The sequence below is a fragment of the Trachypithecus francoisi genome, unplaced genomic scaffold, assembly GCF_009764315.1.
Source record: "Trachypithecus francoisi isolate TF-2019V2 unplaced genomic scaffold, Tfra_2.0 Contig00529, whole genome shotgun sequence".
Lineage (NCBI taxonomy): Eukaryota > Metazoa > Chordata > Mammalia > Primates > Cercopithecidae > Trachypithecus > Trachypithecus francoisi.
In genome coordinates this window covers 20,973-35,401 of record NW_022680703.1, presented here as the reverse complement: position 1 = coordinate 35,401, position 14,429 = coordinate 20,973, and the positions used below count along the sequence as shown (strand labels likewise).

General features: G+C 49.1%; 1 long non-coding RNA gene across 2 annotated transcripts; it reads right to left on the bottom strand.

Annotated features, from left to right (window-relative positions):
* Positions 1-2,289: 2,289 nt before the first annotated feature.
* Positions 2,290-11,549, bottom strand: LOC117085183. Of its 2 annotated transcripts, none has more exons than XR_004437849.1 (4): positions 11,063-11,548; positions 10,580-10,647; positions 10,398-10,494; positions 2,290-2,689 (listed from the first exon to the last, which is right to left on the bottom strand). It is a non-coding gene; the product is annotated as an uncharacterized LOC117085183 (long non-coding RNA). The 2 variants fall into 2 exon arrangements; XR_004437850.1 differs by lacking the exon at positions 2,290-2,689 and adding an exon at positions 8,963-8,984 and having other exon boundaries at positions 11,063-11,549.
* Positions 11,550-14,429: the final 2,880 nt, after the last annotated feature.

Sequence of the window (14,429 nt, the reverse complement as noted above, 5' to 3'; positions counted from 1 at the left end):
CTCGCTCACTCTCGGCACCTCCTTCGCCTCGGGGTCTGCTCTGGCCGCGCTCCAGGAGCCCTTCAACCCGCAGCTGCGCTGCGAGGACCCCTCTCTGGGGCTGGCCAGGGCCAGAGCCGGCTCCCTCTGCTGGTGGGGAGGTGTGGAGGGAGAGGAGGGGGCGGGAGGCCAGGCTGCGCATGGGGCTCAGGGGCCGGCGCGGGTTCCGGTGGGCGTGGGCTCTGTGGGCCAGGCCCTCGCTGTGGCCTGCTGGGCTTGATCGAGGGAGGAGCTCCCTCTGGGCTGCCGGAGTGCCCGGACTGGGCGGCGCAAAGTCCGGGGCGACTGCTATTAAGAGGTGAAGCCTGCTGGGCTTCTGGATCAGGTGGGGACCTGGAGAACTTTTCTGTCTAGCTAAAGGTTTGTAAAGGCACCAATCAGCACTCTGTCAAGACGGACCAATCAGAGCTCTCTGTAAAACGGACCAGTCAGCGCTCTGTAAAATGGACCAATCAGCAGTATGTGGGTGGGGTCAGATAAGAATAAAAGCAGGCTGCCGGGGCCAACAGCCGCAACTCTTTGGGGTCCCCTTTCTATCCTGTATTTGTTTTGTTCTTTTGCTCTTTGCAATAAACCTTGTTGCTGCTTACTCTCTGGGCCTGTGCCACCTTTATGAGCTGTAACACCTCGAAGGTCTGCAGCTTCACTCCTGAGGCCAGCAAGACCCCTAACCCACTGGAAGGAACAAGTCCAGATGTGCAGCCTTTAAGAACTGTAACACTCACCTCGAGGGTCCACAGCAGGAACCCACCAGATGGAAGAAACTCCAGATACATCTGAACGTCTGAAGGAACAAACTCCTGACACACCACCTTTAAGAATTGTAACACCCACCGCGAGGGTCTGCAGCTTCATTCTGAAAGTCAGCGAGACCAAGAACCCACCAATTCTGGACATACTACTGGCACCCTGCTCCTACCAACGCCCTGCCCTGCCATCGCCCTCCACCTACCCTCCACCTACCCGCACCTGGGTCCTAACCTGGGTGTCCCGCCCCACCAGCACCCTGCTCCTACCCACACGCTGCTCCACCCACATCGGGCTCTCAGCACCACATCATACCTGTGGCCCCAACCCACAATCACCCTGCCCCTCGCACACCCTGTCCCACCCTCCCACACCCCTCCAGCACCCCGATCCTACCTTCATCCTCCACCTATCCATGCTTCTCCCCGCCAGCACCCTGCCCCGTCAGCATCCTGCTCCACTCGCACCCCACTTCTACCTGTGCCACCAGCACCCTACTCCTACCGCACCCGGCTCCTACCAATGCCCTGCCATCACCCTCTACCCACCTGTGCCACGGTCTTAACTGTGCCCTGCCCCACCAGCATCCTGCTCCTACCCACACTTCGCCCCTTCCTGGGCCTGGCCCAGGTGTCACCCTGCTCCTACTGCACCCCGCTCCTACCTGGGTCCGACCCCGCAGCACCTGGCACCTACCTGGACCTTTCTCCTACCTGCTGCCCTGCCCGGCAGCACCACATCCTACCTGCGCCCCACCCCGCCAACACCCAACTGCTACCCATTATGCAGCACCCCATCCTACCCACGCTTCTCCCCACCAGCACCCCGCCCCGCCGCGTCAGCATCCTGTTCCATCCCCACCCCGCTTCTACCCGTGCCCTGCGCCACCAGCACCCTGCTCCTAACCGCGTCCTGTACCCTACTCCTACCGGCACCCCGCTCCTACCAACGCCCTGCCCTGCCGTCACTCTCCACCCACCCGCGTCCCGGTCCTAACCACGCCCCGCCCCGCCAACACCCAACTGCTACCCGTCCTGCAGCACCCCATCCTACCCACGCTGGCCTCACCAGGAGCCCAGTCTTACACGCCCTGTGCTCCTACCCACGCCCTGCCGTGCCAGCACCCCAGTATTACCCACACCCTGATCCTACCCACACCCTGCTCCTACCGTGCCCCACCCCACCAGCACCCCACTCCTAGGAGCACCCTGCTCTGACGCCCCCCACACCTACCCCCACCCCTGCCCCACCAGCACCCCACTCCTACTGGAGCCCATCCACACTGCACCCTGGACCTGCCTGCACCGTGATCCTCCCCCTGCCCAGCTCCTGCCCACTTGGGTCTTCAGACTCTTAACATTTAGACAACCACACAATCCATTAGATCCATTCAAAATGTTTAATTATAAACTAAGTAATTTATGATGTGAAAGCCAAATACAAAAACAAAATATGCTGGAATTTAATTTGAAATTAAAGAGGTCTAGGAAATAAGTCACCAAATTCTCAAAAATACCTTTATTAGAGTAACATGTAATTTTTAAAAGTAGTTTTAGACAAATCAAGACAACTTCATTTATGGCACATAAAATTCCATAATCTTGTGCACAACACTTTACAATGAGAACTTTTGTTAACCAGGACACGTTATTTTCTATGTTCATTCTTTTGACACATAGATTTGTATTTCCTTCCTAGACTTGTAAAAATGCCTGTTTCGGATTCCTTCAGAGTACAGATGAAAAGGAAATCTACCATCACCATATGGTAGATCTGAAAATTCAAAGAGGTGCCATGGTTCAAAGTAGACATTTCGGTAAATGTGAAGAAGTGAGGTTCGGTGAAGATCAGAAAAGAAAGGAGTCACCACTGCTATGCTTGTCACACAAAATGGGCTTTAAGTCTACAAAGCACAAAAATAGAAAACATCAATAGAAAAATAGAAAACATCTACAAGTATCAAGACCATCCAGGAAAACATGACCTCACCAAACAAGCTAAAAAAGGCACCAGGAACCAATCCTGGAAAAACAGAGATACGTGACCTTTCATACAGGAAATCCAAAATAGCTGGTTGAGGTAATACAAAGAAATGTAATATAACACAGAGAAGGAATTCAAGATTCTATCAGATAAATTTAACCGTGAGATTGAAATTTTTAAAAAAGCCAAAATTCTGAAGTTAAAATGCAATTGTCATACTGAAGAATTCATCAAAATTACTTAAAATAATTGATCAAGGAGAAGATAGATTTAGTGAACTTGAAGACAGACTATTTGAAAAGACAAAGTCAGAGGAGACAAAAAAGAATAAAAAGTAAAGCATGCCTACAGAATCTAAAAAACAGCCTCAAAATCAAAATCGAAGAGTTATTGGCCTTAAAGAGGTGGTAGAAAATGAGGTAAGAGTTAAACATTTATTTAAAGAAATAATATTAAATAATATTAAACAATTCCCCAACATTCGGTATCAACATTCAAGTACAAGAAAGTTACAGAACATCAAGCAGATTTAACCCAAAGAAGACCACCTTAAGGCACTTAACTGAACTCCCAAAGGTTAAGGATAAAGAAATGATTCTAAATGACGAGTTGATGGGTGCTGACGAGTTGATGGGTGCAGCACACCAACATGGCACATGTATACATATGTAACAAACCTGCACGTTGTGCACATATACCCTAGAACTTAAAGTATAATAATAATAAAAAAAGAAATGATTCTAAAAGCAGCGAGAGAAGAGACACAAATAACGTTCAGTGGAACTCCAATACATCTGACAGCAGACTTTTCAGGGGAAAATTTACAGTCTGAGAGAGTGGCATGACATATTTAAAAAGCTGAAGAAAAAAAAAAAGAATCTGGTAAAAAGTCCTATCAGAGGAGTCTTTATGTTTTTCAAATGATATCAACAAAAATGATAATTTGACTTCTTTTCCAGTTGGGATGCTTTTATTGCTTTTAAATGACCAGATCTTATGGGAGCTCACTCCCTGTCATGTGGATAGTACCAAATGGGTACTTTGCTTTCTCTTGTCTGATTGCTCCAGATAGGACTTTCAGAATTATGTTGAATAACAGTGGCAAAATGAAATCAGATCCATGCAAGTCACTGACTAGTGCTGAGAAAGTCGGTGAACACATTCTCAAGGAGGGCCTGACCATCTGGAACCAAAAGCAAGGAAACCCATGCAAGGTGGCTACCAAAGCATGCAGCACTAAAGATGAAAAAGGAGAAAAGATCAGTGCTTCCACAGATTCACTGGCCAAGGACCTGATTGTCTCTGCCCTTAAGCTGATCCAGTACCATCTGACCCAGCAGACTAAGGGCAAAGATACATGTGAAGAAGACTGTCCTGGTTCCACCATGGGGTATATGGCTCAGAGTACTCAATATGAAAAGTAGGGAGGTGGCCAAGGTGCCAAAGCACTTTCAGGGAAACACGTAGAATCTCACAGAGCCCCTGGACCATCCACCTGTCAAAAGGAGAACCAACCCCTGGACTCCCAGAAAATGGATATGCCATCATTCTAAAGCTGATTGAGAAACTGCTTAATGAGAACCCCTTCAAATGTGAGGATCCACGCGAAGGTGAGAACAAGCATTCTGAGCCCAGGGCAAGCAAAGCAACTTACATGTCCAAGAGATCTGACAAAGGGGAAGAACAATGCCAGGACCATCAAGAACTTGACTTTATCAGTGGGATGAAGCAAGTGAATGGCAATTTGTAGAAAAACTAGTATAATCTGTGATGAAGCTCTGCCTTATCATGGCTAAGTATAGCAACGATGGGGCAGCCCTTGCTGAGTTGGAAGAACAGGCAGCCTCGGCAGATAAGCCCAATTTCAGGGGCACCGGGTGCATTCACAGCGGTGCAATGTCACAGAACTATCAAGACTCTATAATTGTCAATCATCAGTGCTCTACAAATAGCTTGCAGAAGCAGCTCCAGGCTGTCCTGCAGTGGATTGCAGCCTCCCAGGTTAACGTGCCCATGCTCTACTTCATGGGAGATAAGGATGGACAACTGGAAAAGGTAAGTAATGCATTAAGGCACAAAAAGAAAGTTGGAATGGGCAGAGGCAGGGAGGCAGCATTGTACTTCGAGCCAAGATCATTCTAGTTTCAAGTCTATTCTTTACCGTGTGCTTCATGAATTACTTTCACCTCATAAAAAGACACAAAAATGGTGAACCACTAACTAAGTGGACACCTCAAGGCCTGTGCATTTCCACCAAGAGGAGGAGAGTGAGATTAATGCAGTTCATCAGTGACCTTTTGACAAACTATCTGGTAAAACATTGGGGAATGATTAAGTCTCATGTTTTCAGTTTTAAGATCCGCCAAAGTACTCTAGAGAGGAGGGAACAAAAAAGGAAAATGGAGTTCCTCCCTCCCTCTTGAGGTGTTGGAAGTATCATGGACTAATTTTGTGTTTGACCTACAGAAACAGTTTGAAACTTGTCTCTTACTATTTTCTCTATGCTCCTCCCCCAAACTCATGGGTCCTGCAAGTGCCCTGAGAGTCCTGTCTCCTTAAATTTTATGCCCTAGTTGCCTCACTTACCTGACCCTAGTCCTGGCCCTGCTCCTCAGATTCCAGAGTCTCATTCTGTTGCCTAGACTGAAGTGCAGTGGTGTGATCTCAGCTCACTGCAATCTTCACCTCCCAGGCTCAAGCCATCCTCCCACCTCAGCCTCCTGAGTAACTGGGACTACATGCCTGCAACACCACACCCGGATAATTTTTCTTTTGTTTTTGTTTTGTAGAGATGGGGTTTCCCCATGTTGTCCAGGCTGGTCTCAAAACTCCTGGACTCAAGCGTTCCACCTGCCTTGGCCTCCCAAAGTGCTGGGATTACAGGCGTGAGCCACCACACCCAGCCTATTTTTATATTTGACATTAGAAAACTATTATAACTTCAGTCAGTTATAAGTCATTATAAAAAATACTTAACCTCTTTGAGAGGACAGGTCAGAAAGATCCTGACACATTATCAAAGCTTAGGGTACAATAAATGTGCCGTCACCAATGAATGGGAAGACAGCAGGCCCTACGGAAAATGGTGTGACAAATGGTTACCTCTATCAAAAAAGTACAGATGAGCCTATCCTAAGAGAAGTGAAAGAAAGAAAGGGAGGAAGGGAGGAGACAGAGAGAGAGAGAGAAAGAACACACTGCAGAAGTTTTCAATGTTGTAACACCCAGCTCAGCAGGACAAGATAAAACAAGAGCTCTCAGTCACGGTCTAAGCTGGCACTACTTTTCAGAGGTTCATTTTGCAATTAACATTAAGAGTCTCAAAAACACTCATCGCCTTTGACTTAGCCATTTCACCTCCAATAATCTAGCATATTAAAACACTCAAAGATCGGATACATTTAGGTCAATAATTCTTTACCCACCAACTACACAATCCAAAAAAGTCCAAAAACTCCTTTGGCAGCAAAAGCTGTCTTCAATAAATGTGATACTGTTTATAGTTTCTATTTATACCACTCAGCTGGCCTTCAAAGCCATACATACTTTTAATTTTAATTTAAGTGACCCCAGTCTACTTCTTGGGGCTTATTTACCAATGCAGCCTCCCACAGGTGCTGCAAACCTGACACACAAAGCCCCTGGTTGTTCCCCAAACACGGCCCACATGCCCCACAGCAGCACTTTGGTGATACTCTTTCTGCTTCCTGACACATCCTCCTTCTCCCACATCTAAGGCCTGGCACAGACCCCATCTTTTTTCATAAAGCCTCAGCCATACCTGCCTCAAAATTTCTGACCGCCATGATTCCCAGGCACATTTTGGTGCTGCTGGATGTACATAACACAACCTGAAATGCGGTTCTGCATCTCTTCTTTGCACCTGGCTGAGGTCTCAGAGAGCGGTGGCTAAACATTTCACGGCTCCCTCAATTTCTAAACAGTGCTGTATACTGAGTGGCACCTCCCGGTGACTACTTTGTACCCTAAATGTTAAACGGAGGGATGAGTGAAACCGTATCAGGATTAATATACAGAAATACATTCCTGAACCCCATCACTTAATAGAAGTGGCCATTTGAATGCTGGCAGGTAGGAAGAAAAAAAGAGGACAAAGAAACCCCAAAAGTTGGCATCATAACTACTGCCACAGAAAAAGAGAATAAAGCAGAGTGGCAAGGTAAAGACCAGGGAAACACTGGCCACTGCAGGACAGAAAAATCTTCCAAGCTTGTCAGTAATGTAAGTTCCTCATTTTCCAATAAACTAGTGTGGCATAGGCCACTGTTCAGAGTCTAGAGTCTTGTCTTCAAAATGTTTTCCAGTATTAAGGACAACAATCTACAAGAAACAAAATGGTGAGAAAAAGCAGCACACTCACAGCTCTAAAGAGCACAGGGTAAGGCTACAAAAAGGACCAAGCACCTTCTCAACCTGCAATGTGCTCAGTGTCTGTAAATCACAAGTTAGGCGACGAAGGGCTGGTAGTTTCACACGAATTAATAACTTTCCTTCTTGCCCCCGTTATCTCCCTCACCTGACCCACCCGATAAAAAAACATCCTTAAAAGGCTCCTCTCAAATTGCTTGCACATGCTTGGAGAAGCTCACGGTACAGTCAGTGCACTCACACACAACTGAATGTGAGCAACACGAGGCTTACGAGACAGCAAAGACAACAACAAAGCTGGGCCCAGCGGCCATCACCTGAAGAACTCCCCTCGTTACACTGGAGCGAGTGATTTCTCTGGGACCAGGAACCATAGAACCCTGAGGGACACACAGCTGCTGGCCAAGGATTCAAGGCCTGGAGTGAAAATGTTACAGTTCCCTCCCAGTGCTCATGTCTGCTATAAACTAGTTTAGTTCTGCAATGAACAACTAGATTTCTAACTGATATTAACAAACTTTTTTTTTTTTAAAGACAGGGTCTCGCTCTGTCACCAGGTTGGAGTGCAGTCATGGCTTACTGCAGCCCCAACCTCCCGGGCTCGAGCAATCCTCTTGCCTCAGCCTCCCAAGTAGCTGGGACTACAGACAGATGCCACCATGCCCAACTAATTAAAAAAGTTTTTTTTGTAGGGATGAGGTCTCACTATGTTGCCCAGGCTGGTCTTAAACTCCTGGGATCAAGCAATCCTCCTGCCTTGGTCTTCCAAACTGCTGAGATCGCAGGCGGTAGCCACTACATCAGGCCATTGACACTTACATATGTAAAATACATCCAGAATATAAACCACTACAAAACAAAAATACTCCATCTAGATGTAACTTACTGCACTATGGATTTGTTTTAAAAATGAGGTAAAAGTCATTAAGAAAATGAAAGCACAAAAGAAGTCTATCAAAATTATAAAAACTCAAAACTGAGTGAACAAAATTTCAGAAAGAATGAAAACAATTGGGGCCGTGTGCGGTGGCTCAAGCCTGTAATCCCAGCACTTTGGGAGGCCGAGACGGGCGGATCACGAGGTCAGGAGATCGAGACCATCCTGGCTAACATGGTGAAACCCCGTCTCTACTAAAAAATACAAAAAAAATTAGCCGGGCGAGGTGGTGGGCGCCTGTAGTCCCAGCTACTCGGGAGGCTGAGGCAGGAGAATGGCATGAACCCGGGAGGCGGAGCTTGCAGTGAGCTGAGATCTGGCCACAGCACTCCAGCCTGGGCGGCAGAGCGAGACTCCGTCTCAAAAAAAAAAAAAAGAAAAGAAAACAATTGGAACATAACTTCAGGAAAAAATGTAAAATAGAAACAACAAAAGAACAATTTGTGCCCTCTAAAAAATAGAGGTTAAAGTCAGAATTTTTTTTTTTTTTCTCTCCAGCCTGGAGTGCAGTGGCATGATCTTGGCTCACTGCAACCTCCACCTCCCAGGTTCAAGTGATTCTCCTGCCTCAGCCGCTCGAGTAGCTGATATTACACGCGCCCGCCAGCATGCCCAGCTAATTTTTGTGTTTTTAGTAGAGACGGGGTTTCACCTTGGCCAGGCTGGCCTCGAACTCCTGATCCCAGGTGATCCACCCGCCTCGGCCTCCCAAAGTGCTGGGATTACAGGCATGAGCCACCATGCCCAGCCAGGAAAATATTATAAACAAATTAAGCAAAGATTATAAAAGTTTTTGGAGTAGCACAGTTCCTGAAACAATCATGATCCACATCAGGTGTGGGCCAGGTTGACATCTCCACATCAGGACCCTTCCTGGTGTTCACAGAATCTGCAACACAGACAGAGGTGCCAGGGTCACTGAGGGGGGGGCACAGAGGCGGAGGGAGGAGGGGCTCCCTGGGGTCGTGCAGGTCTCAGAGCTCCTCGGGCCTGGAAGGTGACCTTGGGCCCCTGAGCTCCCCACAGTCAGGTCTACTCAGATGCCAAGGCACTGAGGTCTGTGTGCTGCTCTCTGCTGAGGGGTATGTGTCCACAGAGAGTGTCTGTAAGTGTCATGGAGGAAGAACTGAACCTGGGCACTCACACAGGCACCTTCAGGGGGCTGGTTCCCCGGAGAGTAAAACAGACACAGAGAAACGGGAATTTTGAGGATTCCAGGATCAACAGGCAGAGCCCTGGGCCCTAAGGGGAGCAGGAGGTCTCATGACACAGGGTGGGGGTGGTGACCCTGCCTTGCCACCCAGATCCTCTGTGCCATCCAGACAGAAGAGCTGCACATTGAATATGCACAGCTGCCTGGAGCACGTCATTGTTATTGCCTAGTAAGACCTGGTCTTTCTAACATCCCCACCAGACCTGTCTTTGTATTGTAATTTTTAAAATTACGCTTTGGTAAAACAAATTTCTCACTTTAGTATATTCTATAATAATAGGGTTACAGAAGACATACATTTGAAAGAGTGAAAAACAGTGTATAGATACACACTAACACACGTTTATATGTGGACCTGATTTCAAGATTGGAAAACAGATTTAAAAAACAGAGGCTACCTGAATCATGCCCTCAACCCCTCCCAAGTAAGCATGGCCCTGAAATGTCTTCAGGGGTTTGTTTTATTGGCATTTGGCACAGATACAGAACCACTGACACCCAAGCCAGTGCTCTCTACATACAGAAGCCTCCAACCTCATCTTGAAAAATGGGGCCATGAGGTCACCCCAGGTCCCCAGGCCCCCACAGAGGCTGAAGAACCCCTGGGACTGGGCACAGTTCAGTGCTTCTTGGATCCTGCCGTGTCCCCTGCTTGATGCCAGGACCTACTGAGTGCCTGCTGGCCTCAATACTGGGCAATACTGGGCCGGGTGGGCTGCTTGCTCGTGTGACAAGGAGCCTGGGGGTACCTCCATCCTTCTCACACCTTTCCCGGGAGGCCTGAACTGGGGGCGATTCATGGTCAACCCTAGTGTCTCCTCAGGATGAACTAGTGATGCTCCCAGTTGTCCTCAAGGGGCTGGGGGGGCAGAGCTGGGTCCCCTCAAATGAGATGCTGGTGAGCTGAAGGGTCACTGCAGACAAGTAACAGTTCACAGCCCATGGAATCCTGCACACGATGGCCTGACCAGCACCTCAATGTCTCCCTCACTAAGCAGCCTGTGGAGGGCTCAGGCCAGCAGGCTCAGGGACTGCTATGGAGTGGGTGTCTGTTTCCTGGAGGATGTTCTCAGGGCATCCTTCACTTACCTTCAGAGGTCTCTAAAATATATTAAAAATGTCCCAACGGTTCAGGACATTCCACCAGGTATTCTTCCTGGGCTTCCTGGTTTTCTTCGTGGTTTTCCTGATGGGACAAGAAAGTGAGCGTAGCCATAAAGAACACGGGCACGTGTCTGCTTCCCTCATCATTCTGCCCACCGCACACTCACACTTCCTCTTCCACTTTTGTCTTTTCTGTTGCTTCTTCTGCAGGTGCAGAGGAGGGACTTGCTGACATCTGTGAGAAGGAGAACAGTTGTGTATGTCCAGAGACGCCAGTGCAGGAAAAGTCCTATCTGGGCAGGGGGTGCCCAGAGCAGACCCAGATGTCACTGGGAGTCCCTCCAGCACGGTAGGGTCCAGCTCATCTGACCCCAGCCCAGCCCCTCCCTGGACCCTGAAGGGTTGTTCAGCAAGATTCAAAGCTGCAGCCTGGGGGCCAGTAAACAGGGCAATGCCAAGGCAGCGGGCAGGAGGGCTGGGGTGGGGTTTTATCCACACTGAAGACCCAAGGGCCTCAACTGTGGGATGAGACCAGGTGCTTCAGAACAATCACAAGAGAGGAAAAGAGGAAAAGGACCAGAGCTAAGAAAGGAGCTCTGGAGTCAGAAAGAGGATAAAAGAGAGAGAGCATATAAGAGGAGATCAGTTACCTGTTGGTGGCTGCCTGTGATGGTGGAGTCTCCCAGTTCTGGGAAGCAAGCATCAGTGTCCGGAGGAGCAGCGGTGATGGGGCGGCCATAAGAAGGAAAGGGGAGAGTTAGAGTCGAGAGAACCCCTCAGACTCCGCTGTCCCTGTGGAGCCAACCCCAGAGCCTCTGACGTGCCTGTTTCTGGAGCCTTCTCCACAGCCCGTATCATTTCCTCTGTGCTATGAGGGAGGGACCTCTGGCTTCCCACACACTTTCCCAGCCCTCACATTCCATAACTGAGCCCAGGGAGGGGAAGCCGTGTCATTCTGTTCCTCCAAGAGGCGGCCGCCCTCTTCACAACGTTGTGCATGACGTGGAATTTCTCCCTCCTCCTCCTGTAGGGCCTGCTTCTGTTCCCTCATGAATCCCATTTCCTTCCTCCTTGTGGACCTCCACCAGTCCTACTGTTCTCCAATAGAAGAACATTGGAAAGAAGGCCAAGGCTGCACTGCCAGCCTCCAATAAACACATGGATTGCACCCTGGGTCAGCAGCACCTGCCCAGGCCTGGGTTGTGTTGGGGGCTGTGGGAGCTGATGATGAATGACATCACAGATACAGTGACTGTTCTATGCCTGGAATGATCCTAGAGACTTGGAAAATATTCAGTCCTCAAAAGAATCCCACCAGCTTCTGAATATTTGGAAACAATGGAACAGAATTCAAGATAAAGCCTCTTGTCCCACTTGCTTTAATCTGCAGGTGAGGCCAGCAGTTGTCAGCACAGAAATGAGGGGGCCTCCCGGGGTTTGCCTGAGCTGTGGGAAGACTAGGAGGGTGGGTACCTGGCAGGCCTGACACACAGAACAAGCTGGGCCTGACTGGAGTGTGGGGAGCAGGATGAGGCTGTTGGGCCAGAGAGGAGGGTGTCACAAGACAAGTGACCCAAGAGGCTCCATCCTGGGCCCAGTGGATGCCAGGGACCAGGCTACAGGGAGGGCGAGAGCCACTGCCTACAGCAACACAGCAGCCCCTCCACACATATCCCCGAGGATTCCTGCCAGCCACAGAGGGCCTTGAGCCACAGCTGGACTTGGGCCTCTCCAATGAAAGCCAATTTAGGTTTCATTCAAAGCCCAAGGATTTGGGATTGGGTGGGACTGGGTGAGGAGTGGAGGCCAAAAATGTGCTCAGTCATGTGTTCCGCCCTCAGGACTCCAGGACGCCGGGGCACATGCAGGAATCCCAGAGGAAGGACTCCCTGTGTCATCCAACCCAGGGAGCACCCTTAGAGCAGGACGGTGAGGACAGGACAGGAAGGTGCCGTTGCAGGTCCTGAGAGTGTAGAGAAAGAAAGTGGGCTCCTTTCAGCTCCTGGCACACGTATGAAGGACTTTGTCTTCAGGATCACGTAGCACCTGTGAGGGGCTGTGTCCCACCCCACACTCAACATTACACCTGCATACTCATCCTGTCATCTCTATTCACAACAAAACGCTGCCCCATCAAACCCAGGGCTCTGGTGCTTGCTGTGGCAAAGGCAGGAATGATCTGGTCTTTGCAAAATGTAATCTTTAAACACCAGAGCAAGAAATGATGGTGACAAACACAACTCGCACAAAGCGCCTGAGGACAAAACTTTTACGACTTTTTCATTAAGATACATAAACCAAATCACACTTCTACACCTACTTCCTTTTATATTTGGTGACTTCATAGATCCCATCCCAGGCTCCAAAACAAGTGTCACCCAATCCCCAAGAACCCTCCTCGCTGGTCAACCCTGGAGTGTTGGTCCCTACCTGACCAGTCTATTTCCTCCTGGATGGATCCAGAGGTGGTGTCCATGAGCCCAAGCACAGAGACACAAACATCAGCACTACCGCTCAATCCATGGTGACCTCCCTGGGCTCTGTGAACTCAGGGGCTGTTAGGAAGGCCCTGGTCACAGTTGTGAGCCTTCAGGTGAGAGAGAGAACCCGAACAATCCCTTTCAACTGTTCACCGACACTGGCTCAGAGCATCTCTTACCTTCAATCTGAGAACCCGAGATTCCAGCCTTGATGCACATGCACTGAGGCAGGTGAGCGCAGTGAACAGAATCTGGGCCAGACTCACAGCAGCTCCTTCCCAGGTGATTCAGGGAGAATGGAGATGCTCTCTTAAGAGCAGACATGTGGCAACTGGGAACTTACAGTATGGCTCTTGTGAGGAGGTTATGAATTTTTCATTTATTTAAATATGAATGGGCACATATGCCATGGAGGACCACACTGGAATGCACAGGTCTAAACCCAAAGGTGAGGGAGATGTGACTCTCCCCCCTGCTGATTCTGGCAGAGTGGTTTGCTCCGATCTGATCATTCATGGATGGGTACTTCAGGGGCACAGGAACAAGCTCCAGGTCCCCTGTGATGTGCAGGGATGCCACAACAAGAATAAAAACGCCTGGTCCATCAAAGGAGGACTTGTAAACAGAAAGAGAGCATCTTCTGCAGCAGAAAAGCTGAACCAAGGCAGCCAGCGTAGACATGAGGGGAAACTTCGGTGACTTCAGGAGCCCCCCTGTTCTCCTGTGACCTTGGATCAGAACCCACTCAGGTTTCTAGATTACCATGAGAAACAATAGATTGAAGAAGATGAGCAGGAAGCCTTTTCACACTGGCGCTGGATCTCAGCAAAGGGGTTAGAAGCACTGGAACATTACTGGGGCCCAAGATGGGCTGGCCAGGGCTGCGCTCTGGGATGAGAAGGAATGAGGAGGACATAGTCCTTGCCCTCCCAGTGACCAGCCACGGCCAGGATTCCTCCACACATAAGTAAAACAAAACAGAGTTTGAGACTAATAATTCCAAGACTATCTCAGAGAAACAGGAGACGTGATGTCTCAAGGGTCACACGGGAAAGCTGCAAGGACCACCTGGACTCCGCTCCCTTTGCTGAGCTCACCTTGCACTGAAGCAGAGTCGCTTCTCACCTTCCCTGCAACTAGTGTGGAGCAGCCACCCTGCCTGAATTAGGGCATATGTGATACTTGTGGCAATCGTGTTATTAAACATAATAGAATATTGCCCATGATTGTCATCCGGTTTTGTTTTCTTTTTCTTTCTTTCTTTCTTTTTTTTATTTTTTTGAGATAAAATCTCACTCTATTACCCAGGGTAGAGTGCAGTGGCATGATCAGGGCTCACTGCAACCTCCGTCTCCCAGGTTCAAGTGATTCTCCTGCCTCAGCCTCCTGGGTAGCTCTGATTACGGGCACCTGCCACCACACTCAGTTAATTTTTCTCTTTTTAGTAGAGACATTGTTAGCCAGGCTGCTCTGTAACTCCTGACCGCAAGTGATTCACCCGCCTCGGCCTCCCAAAGTGCTGGGATTACGGGCGTGA